We start from the raw sequence: 21,088 nt of genomic DNA, 5'->3' as shown, positions 1-21,088 counted from the left end.
TTGGCTGAGCCCCAAGTTCAGCAAATTTGAGAGCCCTGTAGCAATATGTATTGCTTCCAGACCTGGTGTGGTTGCTTTCGTGGTGACTTTTTCTGTTAAATTTTGCTACCTGTGCCCCTACATGCGATGGGACCTTTTTGCATAGGGAGGTGTTTTTCCCTACGGACAAACACAGCTCCGTGTTGGCTTGGGAGCTCTTGTGTCCTTGTTGGGTGACCTAGCAGAACTGCCGGACCCGTCCTTCTTCCCAGGGAAAAGCCTGCAATGTCCAACAAAACATCCTTGAGATGATGCTGAACAACACAGGACACTTGATAGCTTTCCCCCCAGACTTAAAAAAAAATCCAACAGTAAAATTTCAGTGTGCACTGTTGGGGGGGTGGGGGGGTGTCACGTCACAGGTGCTTGGGGAAGCATAAGACCCTGGCAGCTTTCCTAAATGTCGAGCGTACAGTCAGAATCACAGTATACACAGGATCAAACACTGACTAGTTTCTCTCTCCCCTTGGCCTCCCCCTTGCCTACTTTTGTCCATAAAAGCAATAGAAGGAGAGAAAGCTTGAATTTTCTGAACTGTTTCACCCATCCACAGCTGGAATTCCAAAGTGAAATGAAAATGCCTTTAAAATCAACCCTACATGGGAGCCTGAGAGAACAAGTTTTCCTTTGTTGTAGGGTATAGTATTATTTGCTGTAGGTTTTTGATATACATTCTAAATTAGGCCTGCAAAGGAATGCTTCATCTTTAATTCATCACTCTCAGCTGAAAGAGATTAGCAATGTCTAGCACGCACCCTTCGTATGGTGCTGACCTCATCAAGTATGGCCTGAAATTAATTAGCCTCATTCATTCCAAATGGAAAAGGATAATGGAGCTGCATTTTAGAGATGACCATCACAAATTGTATGCAGCATATTTAAAATCCCTCCCCCCTCACTCCCCTCCCCATTTAAAAAACTATGTAGATTAAAATTCTTTCCAGAACTTGCAATATGTCAGAGTTGTCGAGGCATTAGGAGCAGAAACCACTCAGTTTTTATTTGTGGAACTGGGAGCCACATTTTGTGTGTGTGGCTGTAAAAGCAGCAAGCCTGTCTTAATGGCAGAACACCTGGAATTAATTTGATATTTCCAGGTGCTCTGGCAAACTGGGGCATCAAGCACTTGATGTTTAAACATTCTTCCACTGGCTTGCTTAAATCAATATGAAAGTGGTGTCCCTTTGTCATTCATACATGCAAAGTGCTAGCACAAACTCCAGCTTGGCTTCAGAGTCCTACATCACTCATAATCTAATTAGAAATCAGAGCAGAGCTGAAGCAGCATTCTTTGTGGATTCTTGGGCAGCAAATAGGGATACTTGTCTTTTGTTTCCCTCCTCGATTGCATCGTTCACAAGCTTTCACACCACATCTCTAAAGGTGGTTAGGTGCCTCAAGATGTTGACAGGCATGAAGGACAAGATTATTTAGGTGCCTACCCTGGGTGATTTCAAATGGAATTAAGCAATTGGATGTTACTGGGGGGGCAGGGAGGGGGGAGAAAAAAAGCGGGGGGGAAGCTTCCAGTGCATATGAAAAGCTCTAATTTGTTGTCCTAAACTCTAGCAACGTGGGCGATGTTTTTCCAGGGTAATATTGCCTGCAGGGTAAATTTACTGAAGCCTTCTAATTTTTACTGAGGTCAGCGGGTACTCAGTTTTGGACAGTGCAGCCCAGCCTGGCGGCTCAACCAGCTCTTCCCTGGCCAGGCATGGTGGTGGCGTGTGCGCCGGTTGCTTCCTAAGAGGCAGGGAAAGTAGTAAAGAATGCGGGATTTCCCACAGGAATTTGGAAGATGCCCACGTCTAAGACAATGGTGAGGATTGGGCCAAAATCCAGATCCAGCCTGGATTCCTCCATCTGAGTAGTCCTGTCGTGAGCTACGACTGCTGACGGATCGCAGCGACATGGACCTTTCTCTCGCCTTACTCCCCGGCATCAGATCACCACGAGGGCCTGAGATAATACTGTGAGTAAGAGACACGTTTTTCCTCACACCAAATAATTCATTGTTACTTAAAAATCTGAAGTTTCACAAAGTCAAAATGGCCTGTATCTGCAATGCCAGGGCTTGGGGAACATTCCTGCAGTTCGTACGCTCAAGGGTGGATACACAGGGAAAACATTTTCTGATATGTGTTGTAATCACCTCATACCCAGGAAAATTGAGAATTAATTATTTCTCTTTAACACAAACAAATATTTGTCTTCCAAGGACTCCATTCATTAAGACTGCCATTGAATCCAGGATTGAACCCATTGTTATTAATCCTAAATGAATTCAAGTTTGTCTACCATGAACAAAGCTGCTCTCCATCTGATAGTCCAAATTTGCTCAGGAAAAAAGAATGAGCAAATGTTAGAAGCAGCAGGTGAAATCATACCACAGTTATTAAGCCTTCTTTCAGGGGAAGCACAGGATAGATTAAATTGTTATGTTAGGCCATGTTGTGAGCCCACGTCAATTTTGTTTGAGATCTTATCTTAGCTCAGAACTGTTTCCTCCTAAATTAGACTAAATGCTGAAGACATGAGAAGCATATTGACCCAAAGATTCAAAACTTTGGACTCAGCAGCCTTCTGATCTTTTGTCCACAGAGTATTGAGTTGTAAAGCTGTGGAATATTAAATAATCGTGATTATCTTCAACTTGCCTAAGTTCATTTGTCATGCTGAAACGCTGGCACGGATTTTCCTTACTGTTTTTTCAGAACAAGACATTGATTCTGTCTGCAAGCTGGTTTCATTTGCCACTGATCTTACAGACTGTGGTCCTATACTAATATTAAGTCTCATGCACTAACTATGGTCTGTAATGCTGTCTCTGGTGCTCTTAATCTCTCTTTTGCAAACACCATTGTCCAATAAAGCAACAAACAAAAATCTTACAATCAAAATGACTGAACTATGCTGGGACTTCGATTAGCTGTTATCAGGCACAAGCAGTTCTTGAGATTCAGAAATGCAATGTAATTCACCTGGGATAAGAAATCAAATTTAAAAATGAGCTGAACAGACATTTTTAGGAATAAGTAAGTTTCTAAATAAACCAGTTTTTTAATCCTGCCTTTTCTATATTAGTACTGTAAATCAATATAGTCTGCACTTGGAGAAACCAGATGAGTTTGAATTGTCATAATTAAATATTACCCTGTTTCTTGCAGCACAGCCAAACAAGGAGTTTTACCCCTGACACAAGAGTTTTCTCAAGTAGGGACAACTTACTAACTTACTACAGCAATGATTTAAGCTCCAAGTGGATCCATCATTTTTTTAGAAAGCAAATCTCTACCAAAATGCATAACACAATTCATCCCTGGTGTCAGAGCACTGAAGAGATGGAGTTTTAGAAGAAATAATATTGTTTAGATGCTTTTAAAATACAAACATAATGATGATACATTAAATAATGTGATCTGCTCAGCCGGACTTCTAATTATCTACATGCAAACTGTGTGTTCATTCATCACTTCATTCACTTCAGCTGTAATGTTGGTTAGCGGTAGACGTTAACACTAAGCCGTAAGTTTGAATGGGAAGAAACACAAGGAGAGTGCAAAGCTGTATATTAGTTTAGACAAGTAGGATGTCATTGCCAGCCTGAATTTGTTGATGACACCAGGCATTAAGTGAGTAAATCTTTAGCCACTGAAGCAACAGTTCACTTTCAGTAATGACATCCAGGAGGTAACGCAGTAGATTTACAACAGTGGGTACCTATGTACTACTAATAATGGCCACTTATCCCCAACCACAAAATAATGAGTCAAAATGGAGATTCACCTTTCCCCTGAAAAAGAGATTTTTTTTTCTTATTCTGGTCTCATTTCAAATGTTCAAGAGTTTGGGTTTGATCTTTCTGGCAGTGGGGAAGGATTTTTGTCTGTGAAGTATCGAGCTCACAGAGTCATTTGGGCAATTTCCATTCTCACCTAGCAAAGACTATGGAGATGTTCACCGGTACAATAAGGCATCCAGCTCCCAGTTTGGGGCTTTGTGTGTGACGTCAGGCCTTTCCATGGGCTGTGGTTTGTTCCCATTTTTACCAGACATCAGTGACCTATAGTGGTTTCCCCTAAACCACTGAACATTGCGGGTCCACACACACACGGTAAGCTCACGTGCTGAAAACAGAAGTGTGTTGAGTAGCCATCATAGTTCTTTGTCCCAGCTAAATCATTTGGCTCCCTTTCTGCAAGATTTTCTTTCCGTACATCCTAATTCTACCATCCTTTTCCCATAATAACAACATAAATGAGTACTCTATAGGTGTAATTACTATAATAGTTCTTTTACTGCAAATACTAGAAGCCTGTAACCTGTAATTCACTTTTTCCGATACTCTTCTATTCTAACACTAGGCGTGTTATTTTAAAATGTCTAGGACCTGAAAGCTAAATTTATATAGTGATGGATAATAGCAATGGAAACTAAGCCTCCTCCTTAGCTCAGGCTTTAGAGCTATGTTGCATCTCTTTGCCAACTGGTGCCTTGTTCACCTATAAATATTATACCCACCACTCCCATATGGTTCCAACATCAGAGTTAAACAGGAGGAAGTAAGATACATCTCCATCTGTTTAAGGTAAGAATCTATGAAAACCCAAGACATACTAGCAGGCAATATCTTCTCTTGCATTATTCCATGGCAAATTCAGGGGCAATAAGGGCATTTGCTTCTCCAGAGTGAATCTGCCATATCTCTTATAACAGCAGCTACCCTTCTTTTCTAGGGATGAACCATCACAAGACCAGGATTGGAAAGTGTGGGGACCAAGCACACGGGGAGGTGGTCGGTGCAGCTGGTTCCCTGACTGTCGCTGGGTGGTGGTTCAGCTCTCAGTCACGGCCCAAGCTACCAGAAGTCGGAGAAATATTGCATGGACTGTTCCTGTCCTGGCTCCTTATCAGTGCTTCCAGCTGTATGAAGCCCTGAGAACCAAGGCAACATGAGTGCGTGACCAGGTATTTGCTCCTCTCATGGTCTATACCTGAAGCACAGCACAGAGTTTCATCCTTTGCTTCAGCAGGTAGGAGCTCAATCTAATTTACAGATTCGGTGTTAGTGATGAGCAAGACAATAATGCTAAAATAACTCATGCGAACCTTCGCCCTCTTCTAGAACTGACATTGTTTCATCATTTTTTCTCCATTTTCTGGATGAAGCTGCCAGCATGAGGAGGGCATGCTGGCACACATCCCATTTGATAGCTGAAAAGAACAAACTGACAAACATTTTTAATATGCTGCAGCTTATCAACATCCCAGTGAATAAAGGGTGAATGATATTTTCCATTGGTTATTCATAGATGTACATGGATATGCTGATAAACTGCCATTTAGTCCAGAGGCTGGACAGAAAGAAATCACCAGATAAAATACAATATTCCTAGTGAAAACCTTTATGGAAAGTGTTCTTGCCCCAAACCCCTCCTGGAGTAGGCACAGTAATGCTCCCTGAGACCTGGCAGCCCTTCTGAGTGAGCATATGGTCTGCTCAGCTCTTGCAGTACCAGTGCTCGGTGAGGAAACGCACAGCAATGTCAGAGCAAACAGGAGGCTGCTTAATAGCATGAAATTCTGTGGCTACTTCAAACTTCATCAGCACTTCAGAAATGGATTCCCCTTCTCTGCTGGGGCGTGCACCGTTTGCAGGAGAGGTAGGAGAAAGCTGAGACAATGTCTTTGAGGGCGGGTGGTGTCTGTAGCCCTCCCCCATAAAGCTGATGTTGCTGTGGTAGGGTCCTGGTGTGTCAGAAGTTGCATTTTCTTGTGATGCTACATTGCCTTCTTCATTTTTCTGAGTTGTCCCCTGATGCAATGTAACTTGTCCAGTAATTGAGATAGAAAGAGGGACTTAAAGGTAAAAATCCCACTGTTAATCAAGGCTGGCAAAGGGCAGAACATTAGCTGCAGTAATTGTATTTCTGAGGGAGTGAACAAAGCCAGGCTCGTCAACGCTAGCAAACAGATCTGGTCCTGCCTCTGTTCTTCTCGCACTGGCACAACATTGCACTGAAATCACTGGAGTAGGGATCGGGCCAGGAATGAGTGGCTGAGTTGCAAAGCAAATTAATTCCTGCCAAAAAAGTTCAGCTATGCTCAGAAGTATGTAAAGTGTCTGATTTGAGAAGTGTCAAGTAGCATTTGTGACCAATTATCCAAGATGAGGGGGGCAGAGCTATGTTTACATGTACTAATCTTCAGCCAAAGTTTGAAAACTCCAATTCATGGACACGCATCAAATTTCCTTTCCAAGCTTGGCATTTGCCTGTACGCACGCACGCACATTGCTCGGGGATGACAGGAAAACATGATTACGACTTGCAAACAATACAAATAAAAAAAAAAAAAAAGCAAGGGGAGCTGCCATGCAACAGCAGCATGGTAATTAAGCCTATACTGTGATATGTGAAAAAAATCATGGGCCACTGTATGAGTAAAATAGCTTTATCAGCTGAGCTGAAATATGACGTGTGGTGTGTCTGTATTGTTATTTTTCCACAACCTCAGAAGCCCTGGGAAATGGTCCACGCAAAAGAATAAGTAAAAGCTGCCTCTGCCGTCTTCCATTTAATTAATATAGGTATACCAATTTAGTGCAATTAATCAAGTAGTAGGGATTAAACAGTAACTCAGAATTGACAATGACAATGTTATCATTGCTATGGCATAGAAGGGCTAGAAAATGATAGTGGTGACTAGAGACATTGTGGGTAAGAACAAGCTGGCTGGGGTTTTGAGTGGGTTTTGGAGGTTTATGCAGATCTATTGAAGTTTAGGGGCAACTGATTTTTCATTTGACCAAGTGTTTATCTGCCCCCGCCCTTCCCTTTCCCCTCTTGGACCTTCCAGGGTAACCCCCAGAGTGGCAACAACTTTTAAAGTGATTCTTCTTTCTTCTAACAGGTTCCTGATGCTAAAGGTCTGACCTTAAAATGAGCAGTGCATAGGGCAAGAATGGGTAGCACAGTGAGCTTCTGGCCTTCAACCCTTCCAAATACAGCTATTTTGGTAACCAGAACAGTATATTCATGACGGGTGAGGGAACAGAGCCTTCCAGTGAAGGATTTCTCAGCACATTAACTCTATCGGTGCTGGATGCTGTGTCCCTATGCAGGTTGCCTGTGTCTATTTAAGACCCTAAATGCAGATTTGCAGAAGTCTGCAGCTTTCTGTAACTTCATGGCTATGCTTCAGTGACTGCTGCACCTAAAAACTGAACCATTCTTCCTGGGCATTTCCACATAGATCTGGGGAGAACTTCAATCACGTGCCACTGTTCAGACTTGGATTTCTTGTCCACAGGAGAGGCACAGCCTGGTTTTCTACAATGCAACTGTCCTCATTAATGTACTTCAAGCCCTGACATACTGGGACTACCATCATTGAGTAAGAAGATGGCTGAGTTTTCCGGGCTTATTCTCTTGGCTTAAGAATGTTAAATTGGGTGATAATGAGTAGTAACTGTGTCCCTTTTTATGGTGAAGTTGACGCTTGCCTTCTAGTAAACAGACACAGAGATGACCCTCCTCATTTCACACAGGTCACCCAAACAGCCCCTGGGATGGTAAGGGTTATTGGCCATTTACCAAACTCTGTTTGACTTGGGTTCATGGGTGAGAGATGAAAGGCACTATATTGCATTACCAGTCCCCGGGGCCAGCCGGTCTCCCTAAAGAAGCATTTCATTTAGCAAGGCAACTGCTGGCCCATGGGAATTGGAGAGTTAAGAAAAAGAGGATGCAGTTTCAATTGCAAATGCTTCCTTAGGGCAGATGTCTTAAAGCCACATGGAAACTCACTGCTTCAGTGTCACAATAGTTGCTCCAGGACACTTAATGGCGGGCAGATTTTTCCGATAATTGATCTCCCCTTCTTCCCACCAAAACCTCCGTTAGGTTACTCACAGTGTTTCTCTCTGCCCTATTCTGTTTTGCTCCATCTTCCTGGGGGAGATGCCCCATACCTGGAGTGAGCCCAATGCAGCACGTATGAACTATTACCTTTTCTAAGAGCTTCAAAGTCTAGGCAACATGTGCCTTCCCCAATTCCCAGATGAAACAAGCAGCCCTGGTATGACACTCAGAGCTGTCAGGAGCTTGGGAGGAGAGAAGTGTTCTCCTGAACTTCCCAAACATTTTCAGTATCCTAGATCTGAGATGCTGATTGATTTTCTTGGTTATAGCGGACTAGTTCTTGCTATCAGGGTAGTCCAAGTGCTGCCTTTTTACAGATGATGGATGCAGTGCTTAATGCTGCAACGGTTACGGGAAGGAGAACATATGCTGCTCAGACAGACCAAGAATTCAATCCGGACCCATCCTGAATTGCTTATGATCTCAAAATCCAGTGTTGTTCCAAATTCATTAGTACTGGTCAAAATCCTCTTTCACTTTTCTCCCTTGCTGTTTGTGATGTGAATCATGAGACATTCAGAAGTTACATTTGTTGTTTGATAGTTTTACATCATGGTTGTAATAGCGCATCTGCCGAGTCAGCAGTTCTTTCTGTGTTTGTTTGTTTGTTTATTTAATATTCCATTTCCAGCAAGTTCTTGTTACCCAGCTTCTGCTGACAACCAAGGAACAGGCACAAGTCAGCTCAAAAAATGAGCGACTAGAAAGTAAGTGAAAAGAATGGTAAATGCAGGCCATTCATGTGACAGGATCCGATTCATTTTTATGCCAGGGAGATTTTTTATATGGGACTTCTCCCAGTGGAAAGCTCACAATTCTCAAGACCTGCTTCACTATAAAGACAATACATAATTATTCAGAGCTTATTATTATTTTTTATCACCCATTTTCCAGTCACATGGAGCGAGGGCACAGATGAGATCAGGACCTAGTTTACTGCCATGCACTGTACAGATTGTACAGTACACTGTACTGTAAGAGCCCTATAAAAGGTGCTATCTGCTTTATGGAGGCAGACAAATGCACCCCAGCTGCAGGTTGAAGTTACTGGTCTAAGATAGCAGAACCCATCAGCAGCAAAAATGGGGACTCAGCCCAAGACCCTCTGCTGCTTGTTGCTTTAGACATCTTTTCTTTTCACATTTATTTTGGATCACTGAAATGATGAATTGAATAAATGCCATGTCCTTTGAAGCACTATTTATTGTATTTATAGAAAACAGATTATCTGTTCTCTCAGGCTAGTGGAAATTATTAAGAGTGATAAACTCATCAGGAAAAAATGTAGGTTAGGTGTGACAGAGAAACTTGTGTTTTATTCCACAGTGCCGTCTTAATCTCTGGTTTTGGTGGGAAGACTATGCAGTCTCAGTGATACTGTGCCATCCTGTTCCCTGCTTTCAGGCTGGGGTCACAATTTGGATTTGGAAGAAGCAACTTCCATGCAGAGATGTGACTGGAATATGAATACTATTCCAGGGTAAGTAGATTTTTGTCTAATTTGGGTTTTATGGAATGTATAAAGTCCATACAAAGTCTGTTGTTAATCCCAGCCTAGTTGTGAAACTGCATTTGACCACTACTTGTTCAAGCCAATGAAGCATACCTGTGTACCACAGCAACACCTGCTCTATTTATATATTAAAATTATTTAACCGGGTCAGCCCTTTGGGATTTAGCATTTAATTCATAAAGGATTCTATAACACACACCAGTTGTGCTATTTCTCTGCTTTCTGATGAACTGGGTGATTTTCTTAAGCCTATTTATGTTTTAATTTATTGTAACACTTCTTTACTTTCTTATTTCAAGAACTGAGACTTTTACAAAAATAATAAGAGCTAAAAAATAACTCTCAAAGTCTGAATGGATACTCATTACAATTTTCTCTTTAGTACTTGCAAGTCTTGGGTTATCTCATGCAACCTTTCCATGTTGACTACCCTTTGTTAGTTTTGCTCAGACAAAGAAGGTAGTGATAATGGATAATGTGGGCTGTAGGTTTCTTCACAGATGAAACCAATGAAGTGTCCTCAAGTCTAGTAACTACTCAATGCCAGCAACTTAAATGACCCTCAGTGCTACTACTGCTGCTTTGAACAAATTTATTTAGTTATTTGGACTTTAACTACTCAGATGCATTCCTTCCTGCTGCAAGAGCAGTGATACAGGAAGGTGTGTTTTAAACCATGCAGTCATTTCCATTCTGGGTTTCATGAGGGGTTATTCTTGTCTCAGAGATGAATCATTCAAATAACCTTCTACAGATTCCAGGTGAGTTACTCACATTTAGATCCTTCCAAGTAATACACAGAAAGGTGCTGAGAAAATGCCGAGTCTCTGCCTAGTAAAAAAAAAAGCTCAGCAAAAGTAGATCTGAGCAAATTACATGTACTAGTGCTCAAAATCTTTCTAAGAAGACCTGGGGCCAAAGGGCTTCTGCCTTCAGAAATGTGTGGCCAACAGGGATGCATAGTACTTGCTTTACTCACTGACCCATCAGCTGCTCTGTCCCCAGAAACAGTTCAGGAAATGACTGAAAGTATCTGAAGACATAAAAAGGATAATTAAGTTTCATTGTGGGAATAAGAGGGTAATCTGTCCAGACAAATCTAGGACCTAGTATTGAAAACTGTAGTATCTGAATATAAAAAATGAGTAATTTTGAATAAAGATGTCTATCAGGACTGTAAATTCAGAGAGTAAAAAAGTAGCTCTGCTTAATAGACCATCTCTCTCTCCATCTTCCTCTAACTCATTTTCTTGTTCTCTTTCTTCCTTTTGTGTTATTGCAAAAAGTGCAAGTAAAATCTGATATTGAGAATGCTTTAGCTTCATTTCAATCTTTTCTTCTCAAAATGTTTTGTTCCACTGTGAAGATTCCCCCTACGAGATAACCTTAGCCATGACTGCACTAGGCTTGCAGGGCCGCTTATTTGCAGAGAGAACAGCTATATTTTGAGGAGTCTCTGAGGCAGCCAGGTCCCACTCTTCTGAGGCTCTTAAAGATGTTTTTGAGCTGGCATGAGAAATCACCTGGGACTCAGAGCAGATCACAAGGTGCTTAGGACAGTATTTTCTCTGCACCTTTTTTTGCTGAGGAGAATTGCTGCACTATAAACAAATGCGAGTTTTGCCTCATTCTTAGATACTGTGAGTTATGAAAGCCCACTCTAGATGTAATGAATGTATAGATCATTTTGACCAGATCATAATCTATTAGTAAATAATGTTCCCTGAAAATGTATAGGTGAAATAAAGAACTTCTTGCTACTATTGCTGTATTGGTATCAAGGATTACTGATGAGGCCAACATGATCCTGAAGCTTTGTGCTACAGATGTTTAAGTACAATGCAGAACTAACTACAGGTTTTGGTTAGCAAATTCTTCCCTGGATTAGGGTATTCAGGACTTATACTGCTGGAAACAGAACCCAAAACTATACAAAGCTTACCTGTCCCTAGACTTCATCACAAGCCCCAAACTTCAGTTCACTGACACGCTCACTAACATCTATAAAACTTTTCCGTTAGGCTCCCCCTGGTTTTGGTAGTGATATTAATAAGTAAATCACACAGCAATTTTCAGAATGAGTATGACTGATATAGCAAACCTCTGTAACACCTATGACTCTTCTTCACTGTCTGTGGAGGAAGCCCGAGGATACCAGGCTGTCTAAGACCTATGGCTAATTGTCAGCTCGGTCTCTAGGCCGTGGGAAGGTTAGTTTTAAAGAAGATGGCACTTAAGGGACATCTGTGTGACACATGCTACAGTGTCCAGAAATTGGAGTCTATGTATTTTGCTCTAAATCTAGAGAGGAAGTCACTAGAAAAAAAGGGAAAGAAGCACGGGGGAATAAAAGTACTTTTGAAAGAGAAGAAATCTACATTTCAATGAAAATCCTTTCAAGGCATTTCAAATAAGAGTCTGAGAGAAATAATTACAAAGTTTGGAGAGAAAGAACGTTAGCTTTGATATCTTTTTCTTCTATGAAGCAATTAAAATAAGCAATTTTTCAAATACTAAGCAGAAAATTACTAATGGCTGAACCCAAAAGCTTTCATTTCCTTCTTGGGGCCTTTATTCTTCTAAAAAAAGACAAAAAAAATGTGAAGGTGGTTTTCCAGATAGATTAATGCATAAAGCAGTCGCTAGTTGGATGTCATAAAAACTACAGCAGCATAGAATAGCTGAGATTAAGAGCTAGATTTAAATCATGCAACAGTCCAGTTAATATCAATGTCTAATTAAGAAATGCATAAGAAGTCTGTAATGTTGATTTGATGGAGAAAAACTCTAATAGGGTTTCTTTTGGAATTTTCCATTTCAATTGCTGTGTAGACTTTTAATGGATGTCCTATCCAGTCTTTGGTATTAGCAGGAATCATCCTCAAATTAAAACCAAGGCCTAAAATGGAACACAGGTAGACAAATTAGCTCGTCTGGGAAGCAGTCTGGGTAGAATGACAATGTGAGCTCAAGCTGAAATTTTAGTACAAATAAAAGAGAACAAATGTCTCAAATCTGGCATGGAAACCCTATCCGCTTATTGTTTTAAACAATCAAAACCCTGTAATTTTAAACAATGCAATATTAACCCATTTCCCCACCTCCCTAAGCCCACTAAAATCCCTGACAATTCATATTTAGAAATCCAGACCACTAAGCATTATTAATTAGTCTTTTTAAATAGGAAGGCTTTCTATAGTTATGTATATTAGTAGTATGTAGAGGTGGGCTCTTCTTTGCTTGCAATGGCATTTAGAGCGCACAGTTCCCTATCGCTATCCATGAATGCCATTAATTTCCCACTCCTCTCTGGGTAACTAAGGTTCTTAAACTCTTTGAGCAAAACTAAACCTGCAGCATCTGCTGTGTCACACAGATCATCCAGGACATTTGGTCTCTAGATGTGAAAGGGGAACTGGTCTTTTGCTGCATGTCACTAATGCTCTAAAGTTGTTAAACTAGGAACAGTGTAACTGTTAGTACACACAAATCCACATTGCAAAGACGGAGAAAGCATAGCACTGGATTAAAGCAGCAGTGTATTTGTTATCACCACTTTGTTGTTGACCCAACAAATCCGGAGGGAATTATCTCAAGAATCCAGGAAGACGGCAAACTCAGAATAACCCCTCTGACCCAGGCAGCAAGCATGCTGGGAGTAATTTTTAAGTTCATTACAACACATTAAAATACAATACATTGGCCATGGTAAAGTGAGGCATATGATTCCATCTGTCTACGTATTTCTTTACAGTACTAAATCCATCCAGAGACCTTTCAGAATTATATAATTGAGTCTTGTCACTTCACTTAGCAAACAAAGAGTGGAAAAGACTGGACGTAAAATCAGAATAACAGTGAAAATTCAGCACTTCCGAGTCGCTGTTGTTGCCTGAAATGTCACGGTCCAAATTCATGCCTGACATTACTCCATTGATCAATGACGCACAATTATGTTGTATTAAACAGTGATACCGTGGCCCTGGGGGATGCCCCAAGGATTTTTCCTCCTTGAAAGAGATGGGAACTAGGATGTTCTCAGTGAGGCATCTGCCTTCTGAAGGATACAGAAGGTCTAATGTGAGGACATTCAGGTCATCACAGGAGTCTGATTTTTTTGCCCCCCTCTTGACTGTATGACTGGGGAGGTACCATGGGTAAAGATGCTTCTAGATGATTGTTCAAATGGAGCACTGCTCTAGCAGGGTGCTTTGTCTGCAAGCTTTGTTGGATTTATGCAATACTTCGAAAAAAAAGAGAGTATAAGGCAGGATGTCTTTTGCAAAAACATGCAACAGACAAAAATAAACAAACCTTAACTTGTCCAACACACTTGAGAGCCACAAATTCTGTTACAGTTTTGCTAAATGAGAGGAAAATTTCTCCTTTCCTCCATAAACCCATCCTTTTATACATTACTGCAGTCATGACCTCACCGCAGTTCCTGGATTCTTTCTGAAAAGATTAAAATGAACTAATATACCAGTGATCTCATCGCAGTGTAAAGGACATCTTACACAGGGGAAAAAAACCCAAAACCAGGAGAACTTCAATACTTGGTTTGCATCAAGAGTAGAAAAAGCACTATAACATCATCGTGGAGAAACACTAAAAGGTACAATGCCAGAGAGGCATTTTTCCGTCTTCTTATAAACTACTTGGATTTGTCCTACTTGATCCTGCCTGTCACACCTGTCATCCTTTTAGCTGTCTCCACATCTATTCTCTTTCCTTTTTTCCTGCCTTTACCTGTACGTTCCCTTGTCTCTTCTGTGGCCTTCCTATGTGTTTTAATGTACCTGATTACTTTGAATCACATACACTACTATTCTCAACTACATCCAAAATACATTTTGCAGATTATAGACACACTATCATGTTATACAGAAGTATTCACACATACTTCATTTATAGCTTACGTTATTCTGGGTAAGAACCCCTTTCCTACATGTATACACAGTTCTCAGGTCAGGGGGTCATGGATTATGATAGCTCTCATCTACTTTGGAGCTGTTGTATCTTCTAACAGATATCAGGAGGATGAGTAGGGAGAACTGATTTGTTTTCTTTGTTATGAGAACCCATAAATTAGTATTCATGTAATGGAGAATCCCACCACGTTTCTAATGTTGTATCACATTCTGAGGTTGGAAACTAGAATATCTTCAGAACATGATGAGTATACTGTTAATAATGTAATCTTATCTGTTGCGCCCATAGGTACGCCCCAGCTCTGGCTTGAGATCACACCATTAGGCAATGAGGTGACAAACCGGTTTCCTTTCTCAAGCCAAATGTCACGTAAATAACTGCCCAGGGGCCCATTTTGGTGGTGGTAGCATCCCCTGACTTTTCAAGGAGATATGTGCCGGTGTGACCCTCTCCACCCTGTAGGCTTGGCAGGAGGAAACAAAACTGTTCGTTTCCATCTGTGACATTTCTCAGCCAGGAAGAAAGCCATGAGGCATCAGACTGTAGGCTGGGAGGCATCAGAGCAGCCACTTGTTAGACACTCACAAAAAACCCTCCAAAAACTATCAAGTGGAGATGAGTTCCTGGGTTAAGCAAGCTGATATAATGGGTGATGATACCTTCCTACCCACCCAACAAGATTTGTTACTCCTCGATGGAGTAACAGACAAACATATCCAACCCCAAATGCTCTGCAGTTGATATATCCGGTTTAGTGAAGAAAGCCCTAATCAGTGATGAATATTATAGGATAAATACATCCTGCAGCATTAGTAGAAGTTCCAAAAGGCCCAAGGAGCAGTGCAGAGCATCTGTTACCAACAAGAAAATAGTGGGTGAAAAGCTGTTGTAATTCCTGGCCCCAGAAGCCTGTCTGGAGGCACAGACTTCCCAAGGCAGAGGGGAGTTGGAGAACTCTGGATGTTCAGCAAGATCTCATCCCCCTGCAGATTCACCAGGTCAGCTCAGGCCAGGCCAAAGGAGCTGGGCAAGGTCCTCGGCTCTACTCCAAGTTTGTTGCTTTATTGATTGTGAAGAGGTACTTACAGTAGATCAGGATCTTGAACTGAGACTGGCCTACCAGCTGAAGCTGTATGAACTAAATCGTATATTCCCCAACTACAGATAAAACCAGTGGCCACTTTTAGCCTAATCATCACTTCTGCCAGCGGAAAGAGAAACTCTCTGAGGTAAGTTCCCTTGGATATAATTCTTTCTTTCCAGGTTAAAGAAGGGCTGCAGCTAATACATATCCCGAGTCGTAATGTGGATTTGCACCTTTCCTGTTAAATATAGCTGGTTCGTGTCTAAGGCATCACTTCTGCTCCTAATGCTCACTTACATCGTTACAACTTCTACATTAGTTGCAGGTGTGAAATGCCAACTGATCCATACTTCTCTTGCTGTCAGCAGGAGAGTAATGTATGTCAAAGGCCTGATTCTCAGAGGTGAGGTCACCAGGATCTCCATTTGCACATCTGCTTTGCTAAACACAAAACTCTGGAGATTTGCAGAGCTCCAATATGCACAAAATGGGATGAGTTCACTGGGGGCCATACGTAAACTGTTTATGCTTCTCATTTAGTAGGCAGGTCACAGAATTTTCCCTCTATACAAAATATTTGCTGTTTTACAACAGGTGGCACTTTGCTAGTCTTCATATGAGGATACTTATATGTTCTATATTAATAAGGAAAAAGGCTACACTTCTCCATGTTACATGATACAAAAGAAGTCAGGATACCGACAGGTTAAAAAAGAGCCTAATACATTAAGCAGCTTCAGAAAGATGCTACTATTCAATGTGTCCCTGCTTGGACTGTGCAGATACTGAGGTCAGGAGACAGCCTGATCAGAGCTCCTGGACAGACAGTGCTGCTGGAGCCTGCCTTACACAGAGGCATCCAGATTTAGTTTTGAGGGCTTCAAGGGGAAAGTTCCAATATTTCTGCTTCCTGCTGTTAGTGGATTTTTTTTCATACTTCAGAAAAAGTCTTCTGATTGTAATGTGTTTGTACTTGATGCCTAGATAATGATTCTTGCTCAGGGACCTGTAATACATAGTATTTTCTGCCTTCTACATTTTACATGAGATCAAAGACTAATCATACATATATGCCTAATTCTTTCTCGATTTCTGCTAATCTAGAATATCCTTCAGTATCTGCAATAAAGATACCCACAGGTAATCTATAGAGACTATTTTTTTGTCTTCATGTATGGTAAATATTTGGCCTTTTAATGTCATCTGGTTATGACATCATGATTCTGGTTATTCTGGACTTATAGGACATTTTAAATACATGCATCCAAGCATCATTCACCACTATGCACTATACTTTTCCTCCCTTAGTTGACTATTTCTAAAGTTTTTGGGATAGTGGAACCAAAATTGATCTTAACCAATATGAGAAAACAGGGAATTGGTCATCAGCTACATGTTTTGCTACATGGAATTTAGGCCTACCATCCCCATAGTGACTTGACTTGAATTAAAACCAAGTGATTTCAAAAAAACCATGGCATACTGGCGAAAGCCATGAGCAGAACACATAGGTCAGAGCACATTTCATGAACATCTGAGATCCCAACCCTGAGATTATGCTGCTCAAAATGGACATATTAAGGAAGCTGCTAAAAATAATTTTCACAAGCATCAGAAGAGATGCACTTTTAATACTGAGGAAGGGAAGCACTTGCTTTTTAAAGAAAAGTTTGATTCTGGAAAAGACACATTATGTTGGTGTGTTAAAGGAACTGTGCTGTAGCAGACGGCGTAGCTTGTATGGCTCTTCATGGAAGTGGCTATTGCATTGAGGTGTCCTTTTCCCCCGAAATTTACCCCAGAAATTCAGAGCAGAAGTTTGTCATGTTTCATCAGAATGACTTCATCACCTTTCTGAGTAATAGGAATTACATTTATTTCTATGGGCTGTAGAATATAGACATAATAAACCCATGGAAAGGAATGGGGAGAGAGATACTGATTTTCTTGGGATGAAACAGAAAAATTGGGCTTGAAAAACATTTGAGTATTATATTCTCTGGATTTTTAAAGAAACTTTAAAAAAACATTTTCCAAGTGCATGCCTGTTAGTTTTATTTTCATTTTTGCCATGTATAATTATGAGAAACTTACAGACAACTCATAAGATTTTTAGTTTCTGTTGAGAATTGCCTTTTCCAAGATAATTTTGTATGCCATTACTTTAGCCCACTGGGTATCATGTAGGCAAGGTGTAAGATTATGCACATGAATATTTCTGTCTACCACTTATGCGTGCTGAGACAATATCAACTGATACTTTCTCCTGTCATTGGTCCTTATTCCATAGAGGATATTCTTTATTACCAGCAAGACAATTTGGTAATATCATGTAAAGTGTTACAGCATCATTGCTGTGATGATTTACACCTGCTAAGGGTCTGATCATTGAATTTTAAACCATATTTTAAGTTCAGAAGATAGAGAATATTTTTTTCTACAGAACACTTTCTATTTTTAATATAAATACTCTCCTTTGTTTAATTTATTGGCACAGTTCTTCTAAATGATACGGAGCTTTTGAAAATGAAGACACCATTTTTGCACATTTGTGCTGCACTGAAAAATTTAGAGCACACTTCTGTACTGGATTAAATCAACTCAAGTCTAAACGCCTAAATGCTATTTTCGACAACTGGGCATAAGGGACATACCTTTACAGGGATTCTAAAGAATACAAAACTAAAAATATCTCAGTTGCAGAGCAAATTCACTGTATTCCTTCCTCCACTTTGTGATCATGGTTATATTTTTTTTTAACCCTTGCAGGTTTATTCCTAAGTCTGTTGGAAATGGAAATGATTCCATTGACTCCAACAAACTCTGCTTTCTACTGGATTATGGAAGATGTTTGTACATCATATTTTCTGGTGATGTCCCACTAATGAAACGTGGAATTTTATAAACACATCAGGGAGGGTAAGTGCCCAAGAAAGAGATGTCAGATAGAGATCCAGAAATTACAGTCTACTTGTAACAGAAATAAAACAAGGAATGCTTACTAGTGAGTCGTGAATTTCTTTATAATTACTTCCACATTTGGGGCGACTTTTCCTAAATCATCTACAGCAACCCTGCAATTCATGGGACTTCTGATAGTCATTATGATCAGAACAACATATCTCATATATGATAAAAATTACTTACATTGGAAAGGATTTTTTTCTCCTCAAATTACTTTTCTGAGGCTTTATTTCAATCTCCAGCTGTTTTCTTATCCTCCTCCTCATTTTCTTTCTAATATAAAAACAGGAGTTCTTATCAATTTAGAAGAGAAATAATACTAAAGAAAATTCAGGCAGAACTGTAAAGCATGGTCTATTTTAAAGTTCCAACTCAGATAATAAGAATCTGTTTTGTGCTGTACTTCTCTCACGAACTCAGTTTTCCATAGTGCATTCAGTGTTGTAATAATGGAAATCAAATACAATTTTAATAACTCCTTCCATTAAAATGATCTATTAATGTTTTAAGACTCCAACACTTATGAGCATGATTCTAATTGCATGATTTTGCTGTGGGCAGGTTTTATAGATCTGCCTGATCTTCAGATATTTGCACCATTTGGATTATTTTAAATAAATTAATTTTCAAAAGAGTTTCAGTCTCAGTAACAACAGTTGGGTGTGATAATGGTTGTCTTGTGGGTAATTGTACGTATCTGCTTCCACACAAGGAAAAACTAGATAATTTAGAACTCTTTGAAAGGAGATGGCTGAGGTTTATACGATGACAAATGTTATGAAGAATGTTCTGAAGAGGGGAATATTTATTCACTATGTTAGTACAAGGAGCAGAAGAGGTTTAAAGTGAAGAAAAATTTGTTTGTTGTACAGCACAATTAAATTGCAGGACTTTCTGCCACAGAATACCAAAAATATAATCAGATCAAAAAAGGACTAGAAATTCGTGGAAGACAGTTCCTTTGATACCATTAAACATTTTTGTTTTATGCAACTTCTATTGTCAGTCTCTGCAATGCACTGAGCGACAGGAACAAGGAGAATACCTCAGAAGAAGAACTAGTTTGTGTTTGACTTCTGACATTTTTCTGCATATCTGCTAGGGGTTTCTGCCACAGACATGGTGAGGGGCTATCTGGACCTTTGGTCTAAGCAAGCACAGCTACTTCTAGGCAAGACAAATGGTTGTCTGGAAGCTTGCTCCTCTCTCCAGAAACCCGTGAAAAACCTCAGGTTTTCCTGTCATTCTGCAGAATGGGAGGAGGAAAACTAACAAGATGGTAAGGTAGAAGGGGTAAGCAGGGCAGCACAAGTTGCAAAGAAAATATTTGCTGAGTGGCTTGTGAGGGCCCTTACCTTGACACGGTCCCCAGGCTTTATCTCTAGTGGTAGGCTCTTGGCCACCAGCATGCTGGTTCTTCTCCTCGTATGTGCTATTCTTCCCCTTGAGCATCACTTGATATCTACAGCAGAAGGTTCCCTCCTTCAAGCTGAACTGAAACATCAACACAATCTTGCACTCTTGATTCAACATTTCTTCTGGAGAGAATTTACTCCAACTTTTGTTCATGACAAATACCTACGTAAGCCTTGAACAAGTGAGCGTTAAAACTAGAAGTGGTAATTTTCTTTGGGAGTTAAAGTATTACTATTTACCAAATGTTGCTAACTGTACACTGAAAAGTGATTCCTTGTCTACAAAAAATAGTGTGTTCTTTGGTGAATATGGCTTTACCCACTCCAACAGTGCTAGTTCTTCTGCCTATTTGGTGAATTCCATGTCTGGCATGACAGAAAAGAAAATTTCCTCTGATATATCAAGGATGCATTTTGCTTGCAGACAGAGTCCGAACAGACTTGCTACAGAGTTTACACACTGGCAAAGAAATAGTGTAAAAGTTGTGCAAGACCTATGACAAATTTTTACTTCAACAGAAACACTTCAGATCAGTCCTATTTGAGAGTAATGGAAGGGACAACAGGCCATAGGTACACAGGCCTTGAGAAATGTAAGCTTTTACATGAACAGATACTCAGAAGTATGCATAATTTCAACAGTATTTTAAATTTTCAGTGCCGGATCAACTCAGACCATGAAGTTCTCAATTATTCCTCATCAGAAGCCAACCCAAACAAGAACACCCTGAGATACTGAATTTATGATACAAGTGGATTATGTCAAGGGTTTTCCATGAAAACTTTGTACTGGAAAGCGCCAATCAGGCAAAAAGGTTTGGAGGGAATAATGTGGTTTTCATGAGGCTTCTCAACTGAAAAAAAGATGTTAAAGACATTTCAAAATCTTTGCAAGAGTCCCAATAGAAATTTTTCTAAATGAACATTTATTTGCTTTGAAATATATTTGGTTTTAATTTTTAATCTGTAAGTGAAAGCAAAAAATGAAATATTTTGAAATTACTGAAGCAAATGGCTCAGTCTGATTTTATTTTTTTTTTTTTTTTAAGCAGCTTATTGGTTAGCCAGAGAATTAGTTGAAAAAAAATGAAATCTTGAAAACTCCCGAAGGACAGAAAAAAACACTTCTCTGCCAGCTATAGAATGAGGGAAAAGATAATTACATTTTCATTTAGCACAAATGTTTAGTAAAATACCCACATTTTCATAGAAGTTGCAA

At 40.1% G+C, this 21,088-nt stretch overlaps 1 long non-coding RNA gene across 5 annotated transcripts in view; it reads left to right on the top strand.

Moving 5' to 3' along the window:
- The window catches only part of LOC115341332, a 35,823-nt gene extending 15,059 nt beyond the window's left edge, over window positions 1–20,764 (top strand). For 3 of the 5 annotated variants that reach the window (XR_003923359.2, XR_005932429.1, XR_005932430.1), the window contains 5 exons: window positions 1,827–2,011; window positions 4,776–5,072; window positions 9,288–9,441; window positions 13,899–15,635; window positions 18,260–18,491. This is a non-coding gene — a long non-coding RNA (uncharacterized LOC115341332). Of the gene's footprint in view, window positions 1–1,826; window positions 2,012–4,775; window positions 5,073–9,287; window positions 9,442–13,898; window positions 15,636–18,259; window positions 18,492–20,527 lie in introns of those variants that run through there. The other 2 variants (XR_003923358.2, XR_003923357.2) reach the window with 2 other exon arrangements.
- The last annotated feature ends 324 nt before the right edge of the window (window positions 20,765–21,088 follow it).

The sequence above is a fragment of the Aquila chrysaetos genome, chromosome 5, assembly GCF_900496995.4.
Source record: "Aquila chrysaetos chrysaetos chromosome 5, bAquChr1.4, whole genome shotgun sequence".
Taxonomy (NCBI): Eukaryota; Metazoa; Chordata; class Aves; order Accipitriformes; family Accipitridae; genus Aquila; species Aquila chrysaetos.
This window is presented reverse-complemented; position numbering and strand designations above follow the sequence as displayed.